The following is a 23,695-nucleotide window of genomic DNA, read 5'->3' on the forward strand; positions in this document are numbered from 1 at the left end:
TTCTTTATACCTCTACCTGACACATACTTCTGCATGTTTGCCCAATACCTAAAGCCTGAGAAAATCTCATTCTACACTTTAGGAAGCTTCACATGCACTCCCCCCTTTTCTTTGAAAACACATTAACCATAGAGTACCAGCAGAAATTATTTTTCCCATTTGACCCAGTAATCCCACTTCTAGGAATATATCCCAAGAAACTAGAAACACCAATCAGAAAGGATATATGCACCCCTATGTTCATAGCAGCATAATTCACCATAGCTAAGATTTGGAAACAGCCTAAATGCCCATCAGCAGATGAGTGGATTAGAAAACTGTGGTACATCTACACAATGGAATACTATGCTGCTATAAAAAAGAAGGAATTCTTACCATTTGCAGCAGCATGGATGGATCTGTATAGCATTATGTTAAGTGAAATAAGCCAGGCAATGAAAGAAAAATACCACATGATCTCACTCATTTATGGAAAATAAAGAACATTATAACCTGATGAACAAAAAGATAGATACAGAGTCAGTAAAGCATCGAACAGACTGTCAAATTACAGCGGGAAGGCTGGGGAGTGTTGGGGAGGGGGGAAAGAGATCAACCGAAGGACTTGTATGCATGCATATAAGTACAACAAATGGACACAAGACACTGGGGGCGGGGAGGGGGAGATGAGGGCATGCGACAGGGGTAGGGGAGGCTGGGGGAAGGTCAATGGGGAAAAAAAGGAGATATATGTACTACTACTATGTGTAATACTTTAAACAATAAAAAAATTAAAATAAATTAAAATAAATAAATAAAGCTAAATTTATTAAATAGCTTGTGAGAGGTAAATTGCAGTAGTGGCTATCATACTCACAAATGCCCCAAACATACTAATTGTGTTCATTCTTGCCCTATGCCATGAGAAGTGGTAGATATGAAAAGTCTCTGTGTAGTCTTAGCCTTCTTCAGGATACTGTGACAACTGCACTGACATTCCAGGCCAGTCTCAGAAAGCTCAGATCCCTCCCTAGAAAAAATCCTGCTCTTGGATCCTGAGTTTCTGGCTCAAGTCTCACTTGAAACTCCATGTGCACTTCCTCCTTCTATCAATTATCTATGTTTTCCTGCATTTTCTACAGCTCTCCATGAGTGTTGCTTAACTTGATGAAAAGGCATAAAAACATCTCTGCTCCCAATAGATTTGCCATTCCACTAGATGCATGGGACTCAGTACCTAATGGATATACTGCTTGGTTTTATAACATAACATTGGACTTGTCAGCCATATTCAGAGCCTAGAGCACCAAGGATTGAGATTTTGTATGTGTACTCACAAAAGGAGACACATTCTTCCTTACCAGAGTTTTCTGTGTTATCAGTCTTTTGAGTTGTTTGCAGTCTCTTTGTCTTGAGCTTTAAGGGAACCACCTCTTTGCTGCAGGGAAGTCTGTGCCATTTTGTGTGACTCTCATTCCCTTATGTAACCCATTTTAGTTAAAACTATTCCATCTACAGACTTACGTTGGAGAAATCTGTCAGTCTTGCTGTGTGACAAAGGACCTCTAAACCTGAATGACATCTAGTTAGCTCATGCATCAGCGGGTTTACTAGGGGTTGGCTAATCTAGAAGAGACCAAGAGTAACCCACTTGGGGCACCTATACTCTGCATGTCTCTCATTCTTTTCCTGGGGCTGGCCCAGGCCTTGTCTTCCCATAGCAATGGCGTAAGTGCACAAAGATAAGAAAAAACATTCAAGTCCTTTTGACCTCAGCTCAGCACAGGCATTTTGCCATTTCTGCCTCATTCTATTGGACATATGTCACTTGGCCAAGCCCTAAATGTGACACTATATTCTGCCTCTTCCGCAGGAAGAATGTGGATCTCGTGGTTAACAGTACGGATACAGGGAAGGGTAAAGAACTAGAGCCATTAATGCAATTTACTACACTGCCACAGCTTTACCTTACACATAAATTACCTTGCTGTAAATCCCAGGATCACACTACCTGAGCATCACTAAATTAGGAATTAGCATCTGATCAATAGCAGCTATCTTTTGGGTTTATTAACTTTATGATACAAGACTTCTGACAATGAGAGAACTTTTTGTTGAATGATAATTAGCTAATACACTCAGATATTTTCCTGGGGGAAATTTGAAACATACATACAAGGACACAGACAGCTGAACAGCGCAGAAACTGAATGATACAGTGAATGAAGGCAATGAGTGGAGATATTAGGCTTTAGAAGCTGTGGTAAGCTGAATAATGGCCCACAAGGATGTCCACATCCTAATCCCTGAAACCTTTGTGTGTTATTTTATCTGGCAAAAGGGACTTTGCAGATGTGATTAAATTAAGGATTTTAAGAAGGGAGGATTATCCTAGATAATCCAGGTGGGCCTGATGTTATCCTGATGGTCCTTATAAGAAGGACTCAGAAGTTAGAGTCAGAGGAGAAGGCAATGTGATGACATAAGCAAAGATTAGATTGATGTACTTTGAAGATGAAAGAAATACAGGCAGCCACTAGAAGTTGAAAAAGCCAAGGAAATGTATTCTCCCCTCAGAGTCTCCAGAAGAAGCCAGCCAATACCTTGAATTAGCCTACTGATTTCTGACTTCTGACCTCCAGAGCTATAAGAGAATATATTTGTTTTGTTGTAAGCCATTAAATTTATGATAATTTGCTACAGCAGCAATAGAAAACTAATGCAGAATCTGTGAGTAAAAAATGCCACACGGTATAAGGGGGTACAGATGAGGAGAACCTGTTAAATGACGTCAGTAGTCACCACATAAATCGCAGTAGCTGAGAGAGGGAGTAGTTGAGTGTCCTTTATAATGGACCATTGAAGTTGGAAGGAATAGACTTCTGCTTCTAGTAGAAGTACTCTGTACTCCAAAGGATCTTCCAGTTCTCAAAAATCTATCTCTTTAGCCACCAACATTACTTTCATTTTTTCCTAATTTTTCTGTGTTCCCTATACTAGTATGCCAATTAACATAGGGAGTCAATGTTTATTATAAGTCAAAAGGGATGAATCTGCCTTATAATGAATAGAGCATATCAGGAGTCCTCAGTGAAATTATTGACATTTTGAGCCAGATAATTATTTGTTTTCCTGTGTATTGTAGGATGTTTTGCTCTATCTCTAGCCTCTACCCTCTAGATGCCAATAGCACTGGCCTCCCTAGTTGAGACCACCAAAAATGTCTGTAGACATAACCAACTGTCCCCCAGGGGTCAAAATGCCCCTGGTTGAGAACCATTGAACTTTACTAACCTGAGCCCTCATTATATGTTCCTTACTAATGGTAACATTAGGATTTTGATGTACATTAGCTGACTAATTTTTTAACATTCTGAGAAGACAGCACTCAGTAGCTATGTGACCCTGGGGAAGTTTTCAACCTTTCTGTGCTTCTGTTTTCTCATCTGTAAAACAGCAATGGAGAAAATGGCATCTACCTCATGAGATGGTTGTGAGAATTAGATTAGATACACATCAAGTGCTTAAAACAGGTCAGCAAACTTTTTCTAAAAAGGGCTACATAGCAAATTTTTTAGCCTTTTCTAGGACATAGGCCATAGGGCCTCTGTTGCAACTTCTCAGCTCTAGGGCAAAAGCAGTGGAGGACAGTACTACATAAACAAATGGGAGTGGCTCTGTTCCAGTAAAACTTTATTTACAAAAACAGATAGCAGGCTGAATTTGACCTGGGCCAATCTGTAGTAGTTTGCTCAGCTTAGAAGATGCCTGGCACATAATAAGTATTCAATAGTATTAGCTATTTTATTATTATTATTATTATTATTATTATTATTATTATTATTATTATGTGGTTTCACAGCAGGTAGATCCACAACTGAGGAACAAAGGTTCTCAAGGGAACCTTAATGTTTGGTTTGGGTCACTTTCTTTTTGAAGAGCCCATGGTTCTCTTTGGTAAACTATAAAGACCAAAGAAGAAAATGGGAATCTATACAGATAATAGGTCCCTTTCCTCATATTACAAATCATGCCTCCCTTGAAAATGTTGCCCAGTTTCCCATATTTACCAGAGATCATTGAAAAATCTTTTGAAAAGAAACTATATAGTAGTTCTTTATGGTGCCTAGGGGGTCCTACAATCTGACCAATGTGGAAGACCTACCAGAATTAGAGTCTAAGTTTCCTCACAAACTTTCTTCAGTCTAGATAACTGTAAGCTAATTAATCACATCCGTAGTTCCGATTTTGAAGGCAGGAAAGTCATAATGAAGCTCCATAGGAAAGGCGAGTCTTGATTTCATTAGTGTGAAATAGATCACTAAATTAACGATTTTTGTTGTGTCTGCTCAGCACCCCTTTTCCAAATATTGCTTCACTCAACTCCCCAACCATAAGTTTGCAGAGAGAGATGGCTCATTTCTAAAATGTGACCCATCTCAAGGACACAGATGATTTGTTCTGGGTTGGACACTAATCCTAGTCGAGCAAATCAGTTCTTGTCCTTAAAATTTTGTATTAGGGATACAAAGAGAATGGTTTTCTGCCTGGGAGCTTAGAGTACCAATAATAGGCAAGGACAAAGCTGTTGACAAATATGGTTTTTACCAGTGGATGGGGAAACAAAGGACATTGATCCATAAGTTTCCTGGAATGGTTAGAAACTATACTTCCTGTCTTTGCTAGGGATTCTCCCCTTTCTTCCCTTCTAGTTCATGTGAAGATCCCGTGTATGCTTATTTCCACTTTGAGATCACATCTCTGCATTAAAGAACTATTCGATTTTTGTGTTGGCTGTTTTCATTTTTAAATTTGATAATCTAAGGAAATAAAGGTCGGTGCCCTTGACTAAATAGTCAGATATTGTTTTAAAAATTCTTGTGGCACACCAGTGTGCTATGAGCACAATGGTTGAACATCACTGTCCCTGAGCATTTACTAGCAATATGCTTAATGCCATTTTCATATTGGTTATGGTGCCTTCTGCCACATAGTCACAAAGCCTTGTAGAAGAGACAGCCCAAGGGAACAGTGTCCTTCATCACAGATTATTCACCACCCACCTTCTGTCCCAGCTCCAGTAGCCAGCTAATGGCTGGGTGAGAAAAACTCAGGCTAAGTAAGGCTTGAATAATAAGTCAAACAGACTCTCAGAATTTGAACTTGAACTTTAGAAGAGAGAGAGGCAGAAATTAAGACAGAGAAAAATAAACTCAGAGAGTACCATTATCACATTAATGTAGAACATTGGAGAAGGGGTCCTACCAGCTGCCTTGAATCCAGGACAAGCCTCCACTCTTATCTTTCTATAATGCCATGGCATGGATCTTTGTCCTAGAGCTCCATCACATCCCATGTCTCTTATTATTACATGAATTCTAATGAGCCCTCCCCCATTCCCCTCCCCACCGTGAGTCTCTATGACTGGAAATGAAAATAGCTAACTAAAAACACTAGCCATTTATTATATCCTCTGTTGTCTTTTGTTGCATGCTGCATGCCTATTTACAGAGATTATCAGCTCTTTGAAGGCAGAGATATTATGTGTCTTCCCAAAGGAACTAACACAGTCTTCCCACACATTGAGATCCTCAGGAAGAACATATTAAATTGTAGTGACATCCAATCCCAATATTCTTTCTAAAACCAATTTAAAAATTATCCCAAATGTATTTGTTATATGCTATTTTAAATAATGACAGCTCAATTCTTTCTTTCAGATGTGGGATGTCCTACAAGATTTCTTCCCAGACAGCAAAAAGAACAGAACACTTTATCTGAGCTATTATTTTCTCCTGCATTTAATTTACCTCCACTGGAGATAGAGAATGAGCCAGCAACTTCCTTAAATCACTACTATGTATTCACAGAACCAAATGTCTGCTGGCAAAACTTTTGTCCCTGGATTATGACGGTGAGCCAGAAACTATCAGGTAAGTGTACTGCCAGCTGTTTGAAGTCTCCACCACTAGCTACACTCACCTTGGGAAATAGAAGTGGGCAATAGAGTATTATCTCTCAGCCTTCATCTCCACAATGCATTCTGACAGCACACTGGAGGCTCATCATATATAAGTTTATAGAGTAATTCTATGAGGCTTAAGTTTTTCTCAAGTCTGTGATGTTTTGACATTTCAAACGATTAATCTTCGATAAAAAAGATAAATCAAAGGCAGGTTACCTTGGAAGTATTTTATTTAGAAATATTTTTAAATTACATCTCATAACTTTGCTCCTTCCCTAGAAGTTTATACTTAAATCTGAAACTTCTATAGAGTTTTAAAGCTTCAACTTTTAAAATACTCAATAAAGATGCAAGGAAGGCAATAATATATTTTTAAAATGTATTCAGGATCAAATTACTTGTTCCATTTTTTTTCCTAGTAAAGAAAAAGAAAAAATTGCATAAATATTCTTCCTAATACTAGAGACTATCTGTGTCTCCTTTCATTAAAATTAAGTTCCTATATCAGCCACACATTTCTGTCCTCTGAAAGCCATGCTAATTCTTACATTTTAGAAAAGAATTAGGAGAAACTTTTTCTACCAATTTCGCCTAAAACATGATTCATTTTCTTGCAGCTTTCATTTCCAGAAAAACAGATATTGCTTCCTTCTGTGTAAGGAACACTATTGCTATAAATCTCAATTTTCCTCTCCCATTGGAAAGTATTATCTAATCTTTTCATATTCTAAATAAAAATTCAGCTGTTAGTGTTCAAGAATTCTAAAATGTAATTTTTCTAGTCTGTGTGTCCATGGCAGCAGACAAGACTAACTTCTATGCAGAATATAAAATAGAGCAATTGGAGATGTGACTTAAAATATATTATTTTGCACAACTGTTGCTTGGCCTGTTCCCAAAACTCTTTTCTGCCTATGGAGACCCATTCATTCTCCACTTTTAGTCCAATGAGGCCTAAAGGAGCCTGATACTTACATCAGCCAATGGAATTCTCCCAATGGGAACTTCTCCCTCCCCCAGGACTTTTGCTGGAATAGTAGAGAAATATGATTTTGTCCTTCTGTGAATGTGGGTACTATTTTATCTGTTTCCCCTTATATGGCAGCCATTTGGCTTGGGTTGGACTGATACAACCCCAACTCCAGAAGTGTGTTCTGATTAGGATAAGTGTTATAATATTATGGTCATAAGAAAACCCCTCTAATGTGTGAAAATTATTGTGTGAAATGTTTGCTGTGTGGAGACCCCAATACTTTGTAACTTCCAAAATGTTATAAACATGGTGAACGCCCCACTATCTTGATATAAATGCCCTGAGCCCTTAAAGTGTAAACGCCCTGCTCCTAGCATAAGGCACACCATCTGGCCCACAATGATAAGACACAAGTTGTTTACTACCGGCTATATAAGCACTGGACCTTCTTCAGTCGACGTCTCCTGCCTGATAGAGGAGGACTCCACGTCGCTCCGTGAGAGGAGCCCCTGACTGACTGCTCTGCTGTGCCAGCCTGAACCAACTGCGGCCGCCTGTCTGTCTCCGTCTTCTTCATCCGTCTTTCAGTGTGCATCGTCGGGTGGCCTTTGCCGGAGCCTAGGACCCACTAGGAATAGGTAAATAAACCTTGCGTGATTGCATACTAGTTCTGTCTTGTGTGTTCATGTGCTCCGGTTTGGCTCAACTGTCTAGACATTGAAGTACCAGGGGATAGGCCGTTATTGCTGACCCCTGGTCACTTGCGTAAGTCCCACTAAATCTAGGCAGATAATTAATTAATTGGGACATAATTGGGACAATAAGCCACTCAGTAGAGTTTCTAGCCGTTTTGCCCTAGAAATTGGTTCCAGCATGGACAAAGACCTAAGTTGATCCTCCACAGAATGAAATTCAGAACTTCTGTCTTATAATCAAGGAGAAAGATTTGTTCTCTTGCTCTGATTGACGTGGTGTGCATCTGTGAGGCCTAGGACCAGTTGACATACAAAGAAGGGCTAAGAGAATCCAGAGAGTTTGATCAAACTGCATCCAAATCACTGCACTACATCTGGACTTTTATCTCTTATGTGAGCTGGTACATTAATTATTTAAACCACTTTGTGCTGAATATTATGTATGGCTGATGTTTTTGTTACCATCTTTGCCATACATAATCTCCTGAGACATAGCCCACCTGAGCATAAAGTCAAAACAGAGAAAAGCAGACCCAGGAAAGTGAGGAGCAGATACTGATTGCTGGTAACACCAATTGTGGGTCCTGCTTCATATGCAAATTAATACAGTATCCTTTCTTATTTAAATCAATTTGAGTTGTGCTTCTTCCACCTTTAAATGTGAAATCCTGACTAATTCAGTACTGTTTCTGGTTTGTACAGTTTACGTTTCCAAGACTGGGTTATTCTCCCATTGAAAGAAGCATTACAAGAACCAGATTTCAAAACAAAACAAAGACATAAATATCATAATTTTTCAGAACTAAGTTGAGTATAATAGAACCAATAGTCAGAAAACCGTAATTTATTATTCATACAGATCACCAATTTGCTACTTTAAAGGATAGTACTGGCTAAAAAATAAAATTAGACAAAAATGGTTTAGATAAATTCTATCACCCTCCTAATAACTAGTTAAGTGCCCATTCTATATGCTCCCATTGCATGATTATTATTATCTACTAGAGGGCCGGTGCACGAAATTCGTGCATGGGGGGGGGGGTGAGGGAGTGTCCCTCAGCCCAGCCTACACCCTCTCCAATCTAGGACCCCTTGAGGGATGTCCGACTGCCCATTTAGGACCCCGGGATCAGGCCTAAACGGGCAATTGGACATCTCTTTCACAATCCAGGACTGCTGGCTCCCAACTGCTCGCCTGCCTGCCTTCCTGATTGCCCCTAACTGCTTCTGCATGCCAGCCTGATCACCCCCTAACCACTCCCCTGCCAGCCTGATTGATGCCTAACTGCTCCCCTGCCAGCCTGTTTGCTCCTAACTGCCCTCCCCTGCAGGCCTGGTCCCCCCCCCCCCCAACTGCCCTTCCCTGCAGGCCCGGTCAACCCCAACTTCCCTCCTCTGCTGGCCTGGTCACCCCTAACTGCCCTCCCCTGCTGGCCTGATCGCCCACAACTGCCCTCCCTTGGAGGCCTGATCGCTCCTAACTGGCCTCCCCTGCTGAACATCTTGTGGTGGACATCTTGTATCCACATGGGGGTAGGATCTTTGACCACATGGGGGCAGCCATCTTGTGTGTTGGAATGATGGTCAATCTGCATATTACTCTTTTATTAGATAGGATAGAGGCCTGGTGCATGGGTGGGGTCCAGCTGGTTTGCCCTGAAGGGTGTCCCAGATCAGGGTGGGGGTTCCTTTAGGGCGTGGGGTGGCCTGGGCGAGGGGCCTGTGGTGGTTTGCAGGCCGGCCACACACCCCGGCAACCCAAGTGGAGGCCCTGGTATCTGGGATTTATTTATCTTCTACAATTGAAACTTTGTAGCCTGGAGCGGAGCCAAGCCTTCTGCTCACTCTATGGCGGCAGCCATTTCTGTTGGGATTTATTTATCTTCTATAATTGAAACTTTGTAGCCTTAAGCGGAGGCCAAGGCAGGCCAGGGTGTGCGGAAAGCTTGGCTTCCTCCATCGCCGGGGGCAACCCTAGTCTCCTGCTCTCTCCAGCTCCATGGCCACAGCCATTTTTGTTGCGATTTATTTATCTTCTCTAATTGAAACCTTGTAACCTGGAGTGGAGGCTTGGGCCGGCCAGGGTGTGCGGAAAGCTTGGCTTCTTCCATCGCCAGGGAAACCAAAGCCTCCCTCCTGCTCTCTCCGTGGCCGCAGGCATCTTGGTTGGGTTAATTTGCATACTCACTCCTGATTGGCTTGTGGGCGTGGCTTGTGTGTGTAGCAGAGGTATGGTCAATTTGCATATTACTCTTTTATTAGATAGGATATTACATTCCAGGCTCCAAAGAAGATTCAAAGCTCCCTCTCTCCAATGCTACCACCACAACTAAAGAAATATTGTATGGATCAAGGCCAAGAGAACTGCTAGGCAACAGCGCTATTACTTCCAATCTGACACAAGAGGTTTGACATCCCTATGACTTCATTCTTCTCTCTACAGTCATCAAAAACTCTCTTTTGGTGCTGTCTTTATGTGGTGGAGTGTCCTCTTTTGGGCTTTTTCTTCTCCCATGCAACTATTATTGTCAGAGGAGTTTAGCCCTTCTTTCCAAGGGTTTTTCTACCCCCATTACTTCTAGGCCCTGATAAATGTACAGAATATCAGGGAAGTCACATAAGCAGGACATAAGTTTGATGGTTAAAATAGAGGTTGAAAGAGAAAGCAGCTATATTAGATAATATTTTAACCAGCTTATCAAAAAAAAATCTCATAAGTCAATTCTATCCCAAAATAAGGAATACCTCAACTGTAACCTAGCTGTCAGTCACCATAAACTACTTAACATTCCCTGATTTTATTATGTTTTTAACTTTGCTAAGCCTCAATTCCTCATCTGTATTAATGGATACAATAATTGTACTTAACTCATAAAACTATTGAAAAAATTAACTATGCATATAGTCCCCAGGCACACAGTTAGCATTAGGTATTAAAACATATCTCTACCAAGGCCTGCATTAGATTGTGATAGAATTATCATGTTTCTTTTAGTAGACTATGTGATTTGTGAGGGTAGGAGAGTAGGACTTTGACCAATTTGTATGGATACATGAAATATTTAGCAAAATTAGAAAGTTCTCAATAAACATATGTCCAATACATAAATAACTGAATGTTTAGAGTTCAAGACTTCCATTGGCCACAAGGGAGAATGGGAAAATGACTTTTCCTAAAAATATTTAAGCCATATAGAAATCATGTTTAAATCACCATATATAAATGCAAATAATAATGTAATAATGTGATAATTTTTAAAAGATGTGCTTTGCATTCCTTCCAAATTCAAATTTTATATTATCTCTGAATTTGAAGAATAGATAGTAGAGACTACAAAGAAAGCAAGCACTGATCTAGCACATATAGATTAAAGTAAATCAGGGTGAGCATAATGAGAATCAGGAAATAGGTCTGATGTCTTGTCTTCCCTTTCACTTGTTCTTCCTCTCCTCTAGGAAGGAACTCAATATGTACCACTTCTCTTAAACTACTGATATAGGAAAGCACTAAAATGTTTAAGGATTGACAGGAAGTAGAAGAGTTAGCAAGGCATTCGGGGAGAAGGCTGCATATTCAAAAGCAGCCCCTGAAAGCTAAAGGAGACCAGAGACCGAAGAACCAGGCAGACAAGTCCAAATTGTCTGTTAATGGATTCTTTTGTTTTGTTTTGTTTTGTTTTGTTTTGTTTTGTTTTTGTTAATCCTCACCTGAGGATATCTTTTTCCATTGATTTTTAGGGAGTAGAAGAAAGAGGGAAAGATAGAAACATGATGTGAGAGAAATATATTCATTGGTTGCCTTGTGCAAGAGCCCCTGACCAGGGCCGGGGTCCAAGGAGGAGCCTGCAACCAGGGTACATGCCCTTGACCTGAATCCAACCTGGGACACTTTGGTCCACAGGCCGATGATCTATCCACTGAACCAAACCATTTAGGGCTATTAATGGGTTTAATAAGAAACCTAGGATGGGTCCTAGGCGACCCTGGACCTTCAGGTCTCCTAATCTTTCACCCTCTGTTAGCCCCCCTTCGGGATGGGCCTACGTGCTAGAAAAGGAGTGCATGGGAAGTAAGGGGGAGACAAAGAAGCCAGATATTGACAGGCCCCAGTGCCAGGGAGAGCTAAGAGATAGATAACATCTAGGGCTCCTTGCTCCAGAGGATGGAGTAATGGAAACTTCATGACCAGCCTTAAATCTATGTACTCATTTCAGAGTCCACCAAGGGGGAGAAGAAGAGGTCAAAGGTCCAGGCTCTTTCACTTCGAAGTTAAGCTGAAGATTTGCTTCAAGAAGAACTTAACTTTTCAGGATGGGATCAGCTCTGTCCACACACAAGGGTTGTAAATATATGCTCTTGGACCTCTTTATAAGCAACCTTTGCTTGTCCCCCAAATCTAAATCATCCCAATTTCCTGGGAATATAACTTGCTGGAAGCCAGTTCCAGCATATCATAATTGCAAGAGTTTCATCAAAAGGTTGATGGAACTTGGGGACTCAACAAGGGCTGAGTCACATATGTTATTGCCTGCTAGGTAGGAATGGCTAAAGTTATTTCCCCAAACCTGAAAAGGATGCATTAAATGATTGCTTGCTGCCAGACAGCTCAGGGCATCTTAATCTACATGTTATTGCCTCCTGTTGGCCAAACATCTGAGCAGCTGAAGGCTATTCCCCAATCTGACAATGGATTCTGTATGAAACCCTACTGTTTGAAGTGTATATCTCCACCTTGCCTTAGGACAAATTGTGTTAATAAAAAGCAAGGCGTCCTGAGACAAGGAGAACTTAGCTCCTTTAGCTAAAGCTCCTCTGGCCCCCAAATGCCTTTCAAAATTAGGTTTCATCTCTGGACTCTTATTTAATTTATACATGGCCCCTTCTCCAGGTTTTCAGAACCCTTCTAGATGTCAGATCAAGACCATAGGCACTAAATGGCGCCCAACATCCGGCAATAACCACCTATTGTAAGTGTTGAGTCCTGATATACTTTCAATAGTACCCATCTTTAAACAAAATCCTTGCATGTTTTTAAAGCTCTTGGCTCCCAAACCAGTCTTCTGCCCTATAGTGAGCATATCAGTACCAGCTATAATGACAGATGTGTATGGAGCCAATGAGGAAATTTCATTCAGAATGACAGTACTGCCATCTCACAGTTTTCAACATTATTTTCAAAGTGTATAGTCTATGAAGGTTTGAAGGAAATGCTAAACTTAGAAGGTAAGGAAACCATTTTTCATGATGACTTGGTTAAAAACTAGGAAAAAACACACACACCCTTGTTTATGTACTAGTATTTATTTTTTGGCAGAGGGGTGAGGGATGAGGAGTGAGTTATGTTCTCTAAATAGGCGAAGAAATTCAAGTTAAACATAATATACTTGCATATTCTTTAATAACAAAATTTATTGTATAACTGTAAAAGATGTTGAAAATAGGCATATTTTTTTTTCTTTAAAATATCCATCTTTAGAACTTAAAAGTTTATCATTATCCCTGTGGTGTATGTACTTTCCATTGATTTCTATGAGGATATTTTTAAAAATTTGAATCTCAAAAATGCATTCTGTTTTGAAACTTAAAATGTCCCTGGCATTTAAAATATCATTCATTTAGGTGCATTTTTAAATCTAGAAATATTAAAATTCTAACTAAAATGTTGAAGAACACTGGAATTACTAAAAAAAGGTCTTAAACAAACTTTCTCTGGAGATTGAATACACAGCAGATTGATTTTCTGTACAAATAGTTTAGGGATTCAGTTGAGAGAGAGAGAGAGAGAGAGAGAGAGAGAGAGAGAGAGAGAGAGAGATGCTATGCTTCTGGCTTTGAAGACAGAGGAAAGGACCATCAGCTAAGCAATGCAGTGGCCACCACAAACAAAAAAAAAGGCAAGGAAATGAATTAATTCTCCCCTAGAACCTCCAGGAGGAACTGAGTCATGTGACAGCTTGAATTTAACCCACTGAGATTGACTTTGGACTTCTGATGTCAGGAACTGTGAGATAATAAATTTGTGTTAAGTCACTACATTTATGGTAATTTGTTACAACAATAATAAACTAATACATTTTCTCTATTAGCTTTCCAATGTATATCAGGTCTATGGACAATTCTTTAACACTAAAAGTGGTCCTCTTAGGCATTCAATGAACAACAGAGCCACAGAGAGGGAAAACCTTGCTGGGTAAATCACATTCAGATGATTGCTCTTTGGTATAATTATAAATTTTTCCTTAGCTGAACTCTGATTGATCCAGTGACAGAAATTGCATCAGACTTTAGGGCAATGAGGGAAAGAATTCCATCTTTACTTGAGGATTAGAAAACACAGTGTACATGAAAGGGCTTGTTCTGCTCCAGCATGTGATTAAGGCAAGAAATCCTTCTGATGCAACCACCCATCCATTACATGAATACCAGGAGTAAACTATTTCTGTCTTTTTTTTTTTTTTTTTCTGAACGATCTCTATAATGAAATAACTATAAGAAAGATTTGAAGCCTAGGTTTGTGAGTCCATAAATTATACTGATACAGGGAAAGGGGGTTTCTTCACCAATCCTGACCTCTAAGAGATCAGGGTGGGACCATTTATAGTGACACATGTGTCAGGCACTAAAGTACAATTTATTTTAGAGAGAGAGATCCATGAGCTTTCAAAGCAACCCTGGATGAAAGCAACAGCATCAGTAGAAGTCCTGGTGAATAAACCAGATAGATACTCTGGTCATGATACAATAAGTAGGAATGACACCTTGGACTCAATAAGCATCTCTAAGAATCTTAGACTTTCATTGGGACATCGTGAGTTGGAATGAAAGACATCTACGGCCCTATTTGATGATGGTTGGGAATTTTTAATTTGAATATTAAAAGGTATGTGACCTGGTTTTGTATGCTTAACTTGGTAAACTGATATATATTTATTCATCAAGGTTCCAGTCATGATGGAATAGCTTATAGCAGACTAATTTTATGCCAGAAAAAAACTATAAAAGCTGAATAAAATATAAGTATATATAAAACATTTGTTTGAAGACAACTGGTGCAGATTTTGAGGAGCTATGATTCCTGAGAGAAGGAAAGCATAACAAGGAGAGCTTTAAAGTCAATCTGGCCTTTTCCCTGAGGCATTTCCTAATTCACAAAATGAGGAAATAAATTCTGAGTAAAAAGCTACAGGCTTGCCCTAGCCAGTTTGGCTCAGTGGATAGAGCATTGGTCTGTGGACTGAATGGTCCTGGGTTCGATTCTGGTCAAGGGCATATACCTCAGTTGCAGGCTCAATCCCAGCCCTGGTTGAGAGGCAACCAATCTATGTGTCTCTCATATTGATATTTCCCTCTCTCTAAAAATCAATGGGGAAAAAAAAATAACACTTCACGTCTGTAAAAAAAAAAACAAAAAACAAAAAAAAACAAAAAACTACAGGCTCACTGGGTAGAGGCAAGAGAGGATAGGGTTTGACCCTGCCAAAGTGGTTGAAATTTGAGGGGCAAAATTTCAGAAAGAAATGACAGATAACTCGATTTTCTCTTGAGGAGTTTGTGAACTTAAAGATGTATATGCACAGAGTAACATCAACAAATCCATCAGGAAACCGCAGCTATGAGGCCAGAGCTGAGCAGACATTTCTTGCTAAGAATACACAGGATGGAGCTTAGAAATTGCTAAAATATAAGAGAAATTGTGAATGCCCAGACTTTCATTTGAGACCCCAGAAAGGCTATGTCTACGGAAATAAATCTGCCTGGAACAGACTTGCCCAATTAAACATTAATGCCAAACTTCCTCAGGATTATTGCAATCTGCCTGCACCCTATGTGCCTCCCAAAAGAAAACTTATTGCCATAAATGTTCATTAAATATCCAGAATTCAGTAAAAAAATTATGAGGCATGCTTAAGAACAGGGATGAATGACTCAAAGAGCAAAGCAATAGAAACATGTCCACAGGTATGGGAGTTTTACTTAAATAAGTATTTTATACTAAACTAGTAGCCCAGCGCACAAATCCGTGTGCCAGTAGCTCTCTGAGGGGCCTGGCCACTCCGCGCCTGCTGCCCAGAGGCTTTACACGACCCAGAGGCCCATCCACGCCCCGGCATGGCCAGAGGCCCATCTGCAGCTGGGCATGGAACACTTGCCTCATCACTGCGACGACGAAGCAAGCATTCCGCCAGGCCACTCATGCTGCCCGCTCTCAGCGGCCGCCCGCACCGGGACTGGGGGACTCCAGCAGGGCTGAGAGGACTGGGGGCTGCCATCTTGTGGCTATGGGCGCCTCCATCTTTGTGACAGAGTGATGATTAATTTGCATATTACCCTTTTATTAGATAGGACTAGAGGCTCGTGCACTCAGGGTGGGGGTGTCGGGTTCCTCAGCCTGGCCTGTGCCCTCTTGCAGTCCAGGACCCCTCAGGGGATGTCCACCTACTGGCTTAGGCCCGCTCCCCGGGGAATCAGGCTTAAGCTGCAGTCGGACATCCTTAGTGCTGCCAAGGAGACAGGAGAGGTTCCTGCCACCACCACTGCACTTACAGCTGCCAGCCTGGCTTGAGGCTGAGCGGAGCTCCCCCTATGGGATCACACTGACCACCAGGGGGCAGCTCCTGTATTGTGTCTGCCCTATGGTGGTCAGTGCACGTCATAGCCACTGGTTGTTCCGCTTTTAGGGTCAATTTGCATATTACCCTTTTATTATATAGGACTAGAGGCCCAGTCCAAGAATTTGTGCACAGGTGGGGTCCCTCGGGGTGGCCTGTGGGGATCGGGACAAAACCTGCAATCCAACGCTGCCTGCAGCTCCTACATGGCGCTTCCACTCATCCCAGCCCCACTGTGCCTGCTGCGGGCTCACACCCAATCAGTCCCAATAGGGAGAGGCTCGTGTGCACCATAGCAGCACTTGCCAGCCATGAGCCCTGCGTCTGGAGCCCTCCCAAAGGGAGTGGCCTGTGGAACCTAGCTCTCCGACATCCCCTGAGCGGTCCCAGATTGCAAGAGGGTGCAGGTCAGGGCGAGGGACCCCACCGGTGCATGATCAGGGCTGGGGAGGGACAGTGGGAGTGCTTCAGGGCATGTCCAGCTCCGTTTCGTCCAGTCCCAATTGGCTGGACCCCAGCAGCAAGCTAATCTACTGGTCAAAGCATCTGCCCCCTGGTGGTCAGTGCATGTCATAGCGAGTGGTTGAGCAGCCTTAGTTTATCATTAGCATATTACGCTTCGATTGGTTGAACAGTTGACCAGTTACCAGACAATCAGACACTTAGCATATTGGGCTTTTATTATATAGGACTAGAGGCATGCACGAAGATTCTTGTAAGAATAGGCCTTCCTTCCCCTGGCTACCAGCACTGCCTTGGCTCTGGCTGGAGCCTCCTTTCCACCTTCGCTCTGGCCAGAGCCGCCTTCCCCCTCTTGCCTTGTCACATCAATTTGCATATTCCCTCCTTATTGGCTGTGGGCACCGCCATCTTTGTTGTGGAGTTACAGTCAATTTGCATATTCCATCTTTATTAGATAGGATAAGCATATTTAATATGTTTAGAATAAGAGAGAATGATGGAAAATTTCAGCATAGACATGAATCCATCAACGGGAATCAAACAGAAATTCTACAATTGAGAAATACTATCTCTCTCTATATATATATAAAAAGGCAGTGACCGTGACTACCGAAACAACTGAACAGCAAGCTGTGTGGGGCGACCAGGCCAGCAGGGGGGGGAGGGGCAGTTAGGGGCGATCAGGCCGGCAGGCAGAGGTGGTTAGGGGTGGTCAGGCTGGCAGGGGGGGCAGTTAGGGGCGATCAGGCAGGCAGGCAGGTGAGCTGTTAGGAGCCACTGGTTCAGGATTGTGAGAGGAATGTCCAACTACCGGTTTAGGCCCGATCCAGGGGATCGGGCCTAAACCGGTAGTAGGACATCCCCCGAGGGGTCCTGGATTGGAGAGGGTGCAGGCTGGGCTGATTTGAGCACCTCCCATGCATGAATTTCATGCACTGGGACTCTAGTATCTGAAATAAAAACTTTAGTATGTGAAAGTTTTGCCTCCAGATAGGATGGAGAAGATAGTAACAGGCCATAAACTCCAATTGAACTTGAAAAAAAAAATCAGATAAATTACAAAAACTATTAAAAACACCAGAGACTTGTGGACACAAAGAGGAATTGAAGAATTAAAATACCAGAGAATCAGAACATGCACAGACTCAACAGATACTTCCCCAGGAAAAGTAGTTGGCAAATTCATCTCACCCCTGCAAATCCAGTAAGATATCAAGGGCTTTAGACTTCTGCCATATTGTGCATTTGGGGGTTCAAGGAAAATTTTATATAAGTCTTCAGGAACAGAAAAACTTGTATCATAGGTAGATTTACGGAAATCTTCCTTTTGCTGCTTTACAGGCAATTGTCTAACCTTAATTATTGGCAGGTTGTCCTAACATATTTTTATGTGTAACTCAGTTTTACTTCACTCTGAAAGAAAGGCTCATTTTTCTTTTAATATCATTTTACTGGCTATTATCTGCTCAAATTATTGGTGAGAACTTGTATAGAAAAGTTGTACCTGTCTTTGAGTAAACGGCAAAAAATATCAAGTAATGTGTATTTCATATCAGTTGTGTGTGAGGAAGAGTGGCAAGTTCTCTAATACATCCTTCAAAGACCATGTCAAAAATTGTCTTCCATTAAGATTTTCCTGATTTCCTATCCTTTACTCCTCAAGATGTAAATAGTATTTCTTTTCTGATCTCCCATAGCACTTTATTTATCATTAAGACTCTTCTTGTCCTGGTCGGTTGCTCAGTGGTTAGAACTTTGATCTACAGACCCAAGGGTCATGGGTTTGATTCCCGATGTATCTCTCTCATGTGGATGTTTCTTTCCCTTTCTCCACGTCCTCCCTCCCTTCTACTCTCTCTAAAAATCAATGGAAAAAGTATCCTAGAATTAGGATTAAAAAAAAATAACACTTCTCATGTTGGCTAGTAACACAGATCCCCCCCCCCCCATGTATATGTCTAATTAGGGCCCTTATTAGAATCTAAGCTCCTTGATAGCATGATCTAATTTGATTGACTTTTGAATTCAGTATAGTGATGAGTACAGTGTATTATACTACATATTTCCAATTCTTAAGAGTTAGGTATTCTCTTTTCTACATTCCCTCTTTGTATATACCACATATGTACACAGCATATTTTATCCCTTTACTTCTCTCGCAATATACCGTAAACTCTTTGCAGAAAAATGCCAAATCTTGTCTATCTTTGGTTTCTAAGTTCTTAGCACTTAAAAAAAAAGTTTTTTATTTTTAGAGAGAGAGGAAGGGGGAGGGATAGAGAGCTAGGAACATCGGTGTGAGAGAAACATTGATTGGCTGCCTCCTGCACACCCCATGCTGGGAATTGAGCCTGCAACCCATTCATGTGCCCTGACCAGAATAGAACCAGTGACCTCTTGGTTCATGGGTCGATGCTCAACCACTGGCCTGGCAGTTCTTAGCACTTTTAAATGCTCAACAAATATATCTAGTATGAATAATATGCACTTAATATTTTTTAATGAATGAGTACATAGCATTTTGAAGAGAGGCAGACAACTTGAGTTTGAAAACAAGGTCTGCCACTTGTGACATTTAAAGTCAAAGTGTCCTCATTTGTAACATAGGGAAAGCACATTTACCACTAGTTTGGCCTCTTTTGAAGCACTTTTGAAGCTTTAAGGTGTATTTAGGATCTATAAAGGCACTAGGTTAGGGGACTAATGAGAATTCCTTGTAAAGTCTTTTCCTAAGCAATCATCACTTTTATTTTAATTTCTATCAATCATGCCTTCATCACTCTTCCAAGCTTCCTTATTACATCATTCATATTGTATTATTTTCCTCAATTCTGCTAATTGCTAAACAAGAAAACATGTCTTTTGCTTCAACATAATTATGGAATTCTCGCTACAACTTTTGTGATGTTTGTATTTCCGTATGTGTGGGATTGATGGTTGCGGTATATGTGTTTGTAACATAAAGACTGACACACTCCTATAGATAGAGCATTCTAACCCAGATTCTAATATCAGGAGAAATGGACATAACCACCATCTCTTATAGGGGCAGTAATGTCCAAGGCCTCAGTTGATCACCAATATTTCAATTAGAATATTTTACACTGATTTCTTAATGCCTTACCGTTATAATCCTAACAATTCTCATGGCAACACATTGAATACCTTTAAAAACTTTTTGAAAAGGATGAGTTTTTAGGTAGTACTTAGAGTCACCAATGCCCCATGGAAAAATTATGGGAATAACTAAATTTTGTTAAATTTTACTTAACTTTCTAATTTGAAACTGATTATTGTGCATGTAATACTTATTACAGTCACTACCTAAGTGATGTAGTGACATCACTTTTTAGCTAAGATTTATAAATTCTAAAATGTTTCAGCTTACAGGCTCAATAGAAATTTGTGCACTTCACTGTACTTCAAATTTGACAGCTGATGCAATAATTTTGTAAATTCTGAGGCTCTCAAACATATATTCCACAAAAAATAGGTCTAATAGCATTTATGAGGTTAAGGCCTTGTACACATTTTTTTTTACTGGGGCCAATTTATTTTGTTTAAGTTCTGGCAAAAATCCCCTAATCAAAGCCAGGCATCTGGCACTTCCTTGTAAAATCCAATTTTAGCAAGAACCCTGCTAAGTTAGTTTAGCAAAACCACTCCCAACCCACCCCCACATCTGATCCCTCTGGATATATCATCAGTTTCCTCATCCTCCACCTTCCCTCAGGTGATGTCTGATCACACTCTAACCTGTCCTCCGCAAGAATCCTGTTAGGTTGGTTTAGCCAGAATTCCATGCAATCCCTCCCTTACCTCTGTTTCCTTGGTAATTTTCCATTCACTGACCCCCCCCCCCCCCCCTCCCGCCCCTGCTCCTTGGCTAAAATTTCCACTTGCCCATACTGTATTTGGAGTCCAGGACAATCTCTCTCCCCCACTGCAAAATTCTAGCGGCACTGGTCCCTATTGATGGCCCTGAATAAAGTCTGCCTAACCATTTTTGACAAGTGCCATCAACAATTTTTTTTTCTTTAATGCATGCTGTGTCCAAGGAAGCCTAGGATAAAATTCAGAGGATTTAACACAAGTCTATTGGAAACTATACATCAAATGCATATCCTATAATAATATTGTTTTAAAACTGCAAATACCGTACATTCTTTGCATGCGTACTATTTTTTAAAAATTTATTGGAGTGACATTGGTTCACAAAACCATACACGTTTCAAGTGTACACCTCAATAAGACATGATCTGCACACTGCACCTGTGTGCCCACCGCCCCAAGCAAAGCCCCTTCTGTCCCCATTCCCCCACCCCCTTTGCCCACCTCCACCTAGACCCCGCCTCCCTTTCCTGGTGGCTTTCACTGCACTGACGGATGCTGTTTTAGCTCAAGTCCCTTACTGTGTGATAAGTTATTGCTATCCGAGTTCCCTAAAATGCCCAACATCTTATTTTGGCAGAATTGTGTGTTTTTTTTTTCCTTGTAGAGTGAAAGGCGATTTCCCGCCCCCACCCCCCATCATGGCCCGTTTAGGGATCCTTTTTAGGAATCTTCCCTGAGCTTTCCGCTGGCCTTGAGCCTCTCTTCCCCCCCACCCCCCATCAATGCCTGAGGACACTTGGTAAGAATTTGGCTCTGGGGAGTGCTATGTTGAGTGACACATGGATGAGGATGAAGGTTTTATTGAAGCATCTGAACCGCATTTAATTTTCCGTGTTGCTTTATTTGTTCCTCAGCCCCGAGGATATTGAATTTTGCGGGCTCCAGTTGGGCAGCTGGGTCGCCGGTACTTCAGGCGTTTAGTACGAAGAAACGTCATCTGCCTTTCCCGTTAGGACAATCTCTTCATTTACATTAAGGGCGGCTTACTTGGAACTGTTTTACATTGCATTTTTCTAAACCTCCAGAACGGACACATTTTCCCCCCGGAGCTCTGGCACAGCTTCCGCGGCCTCCGGTGACCTCCCGGCTTGGCAACCTGCGCCCCGCTCCGCAGGAATCAAGCCTGACCCTGGACGGCCTCGCGCGCTGCCGCCTCGCCGCCAGACCTCTCTCCCATTTCCCTCCCACCGCCCGGGATCTAGCTTCCTCCGGCTGCCTCAGCCTCCGGCGATGGCGACACCGCCTCCTCCCCTCCCGGCTCCCCCCGAGCCCGCCGCGCCAGACAGCGGGTAACCGCCGCCTCCGCTGGGGCATCCCGGCTCCACAGGCCTAGCGTGCTCCAGACACCTGTCTCTCACTGGTCACCGCCGCTGCCCCTCACCCCGCCGTCCCCTCGGCAATTGGACCCAGGGAGCCCTCCGTCATCCCTGGCCTCTCGTGGAGTCCCGCCTCCGTCGCCGGGTCATTTAAGTTTATCACAAATAAATAAATAAAGGAGGAAATAGAATTGCGTAGAAAGTAAAAGCAGCCGGGAGGGGGCGGGGGCGTGTAGGGAAAAAGGAGAGGCGGGGCGGAGGACAGCCAAACTTTATAGTGTCTGTGTTGACCAATCACGGGTCACTCCAGTCCGGTCTGACGGGCTCTCTCAACCAATAGTCTCTCACCTCTAGGATCACTGAACAACCAGATGCGACTGACCTCTCCAGACTGGGCGAAGATGCGGCGAGGGGGGCGGAGTTGGGAGAGTGTTGACCAATTGCCTTGTAACAGTCCTCTGAGCGAAGTTTCTACGCCCCAATAGGTGTTTGAGATAGCGGATTGGGCTTTTTCTAGCCCAATCGACGGTGGTAGAGAGGAGGGAAAAGGAGATGGGGGCGGGACCGGAGAGGGGAGGAGAAGGAGTGCATTTTGTTTATGGGCGGCAACCTCACGAGGAGCGTCCCCTTCTTATAGGCTCGCTGAAGCTAAGAGTGGCAGAAGAATAACCCAATAGTGGGGGAATAGAGAGGGTTCGCGGCGTGAGGCGCCCAATGTGGACCTTCTGCCGAAGAAGTAAGGGCGGGGAAGTTTAGGAGTTGAGGAAAGAAGATTAAAGAGCGTGAGGAGGTAACGCCAAAAACTCTAATTTGTTGCTGGGCGGGCGGGAGGGAGGGGTGTGTGCTTACAGTGGGGGGGATGAAGCGTCCGCGAGGCGCTGGGAGTCGGGGGCGGCGGGACGGGAAAGGAGGGGAGTGGGGTGAGGTTGGTAGGGGGAGCGAGCTGGAGCGGCGAGCCCGCTGGCCGTCGGCCGGCAGGGAGCGCGCGCCCCTGCGCCCCGCCCCGCTCGCGCCTCCTCTCCTCGGGCGCCCCTCCTCGCGTCCGGCTGCGGCGACGTCCTCACCCGACCCGGCCGGGAGGAAGGGAGCGCGGGAGGGTCTCCGGTTCCAGGAGCGGGCGGGGCGTCCTGCAGCTGGAAACGTGTGTTCTACCTACTTTTTTCTACTCCTTGCGCCTGGAGCTGCCGCTTCCAAGAAGAGGAGCTGAGGGCGACTAGCCCGGGCTCCGGAGCTGCTAAAAGCGTCCGCTTGTCTCCCGCCCCCTCCCTCCTGTCCCCCCCTACTTGCGTTGGCCCTTGCGGTCTCTGGAGCGTCTACAGAGACCTGGGGAGCGGGAGATGTCCCGGCCCCAGAGCCGCTGGACGCCTCTGCAGACCTCGGAGCTCCCGGCCCCCGCCTGCTTCGCTGCTATGACTGGAGAGGAGGGGGCTTGGGAAAGGAATACACACCTTCCCCTCTTCTCTGCTCCTTTGGGCTCCTTTGAAAACATTAAAAAATGTTGACTCCTTTTCAATAGCCGAGATAAAAACGGTTGGAAGCTTTTTGAAAGTTTAAAAGAAACGCACTCTTATTACATTGTGTAATGCATGGCTTTAAATCTGTGTGGCTTTCTGGCCCTCTCCCACCACCCAGCCCACGCCCCCTACCTCTCCGAAGCTATGAAACGTTTTAAGGCTGTTGAGGAGGCAGGGATTTCCTAAAAGTTCTATTGATAAACACACTTGCACAACATATGCTAGGCACACACATAAACTATAAACACTAGCTAAAAACACAATATGGCGAACAGCTACACTACCTAG

The 23,695-nt window shown here is 42.8% G+C and overlaps 1 protein-coding gene across 2 annotated transcripts in view; it reads left to right on the forward strand.

The window, feature by feature from the left end:
- The first annotated feature begins 22,566 nt into the window (after window positions 1-22,566).
- ZBTB20 (zinc finger and BTB domain containing 20) overlaps window positions 22,567-23,695 on the forward strand; it is an 899,572-nt gene continuing 898,443 nt past the window's right edge. The window contains exon 1 of one of the 2 annotated variants that reach the window (XM_079767021.1): window positions 22,567-22,683. The gene's annotated coding sequence lies outside the window, so the exon portion shown is untranslated. The remainder of the gene's footprint in view (window positions 22,684-23,695) is intronic. The other variant, XM_079767031.1, reaches the window with a different exon arrangement.

Source organism: Cnephaeus nilssonii (assembly GCF_951640355.1).
Source record: "Cnephaeus nilssonii genome assembly, chromosome: 3".
Taxonomy (NCBI): domain Eukaryota; kingdom Metazoa; phylum Chordata; class Mammalia; order Chiroptera; family Vespertilionidae; genus Cnephaeus; species Cnephaeus nilssonii.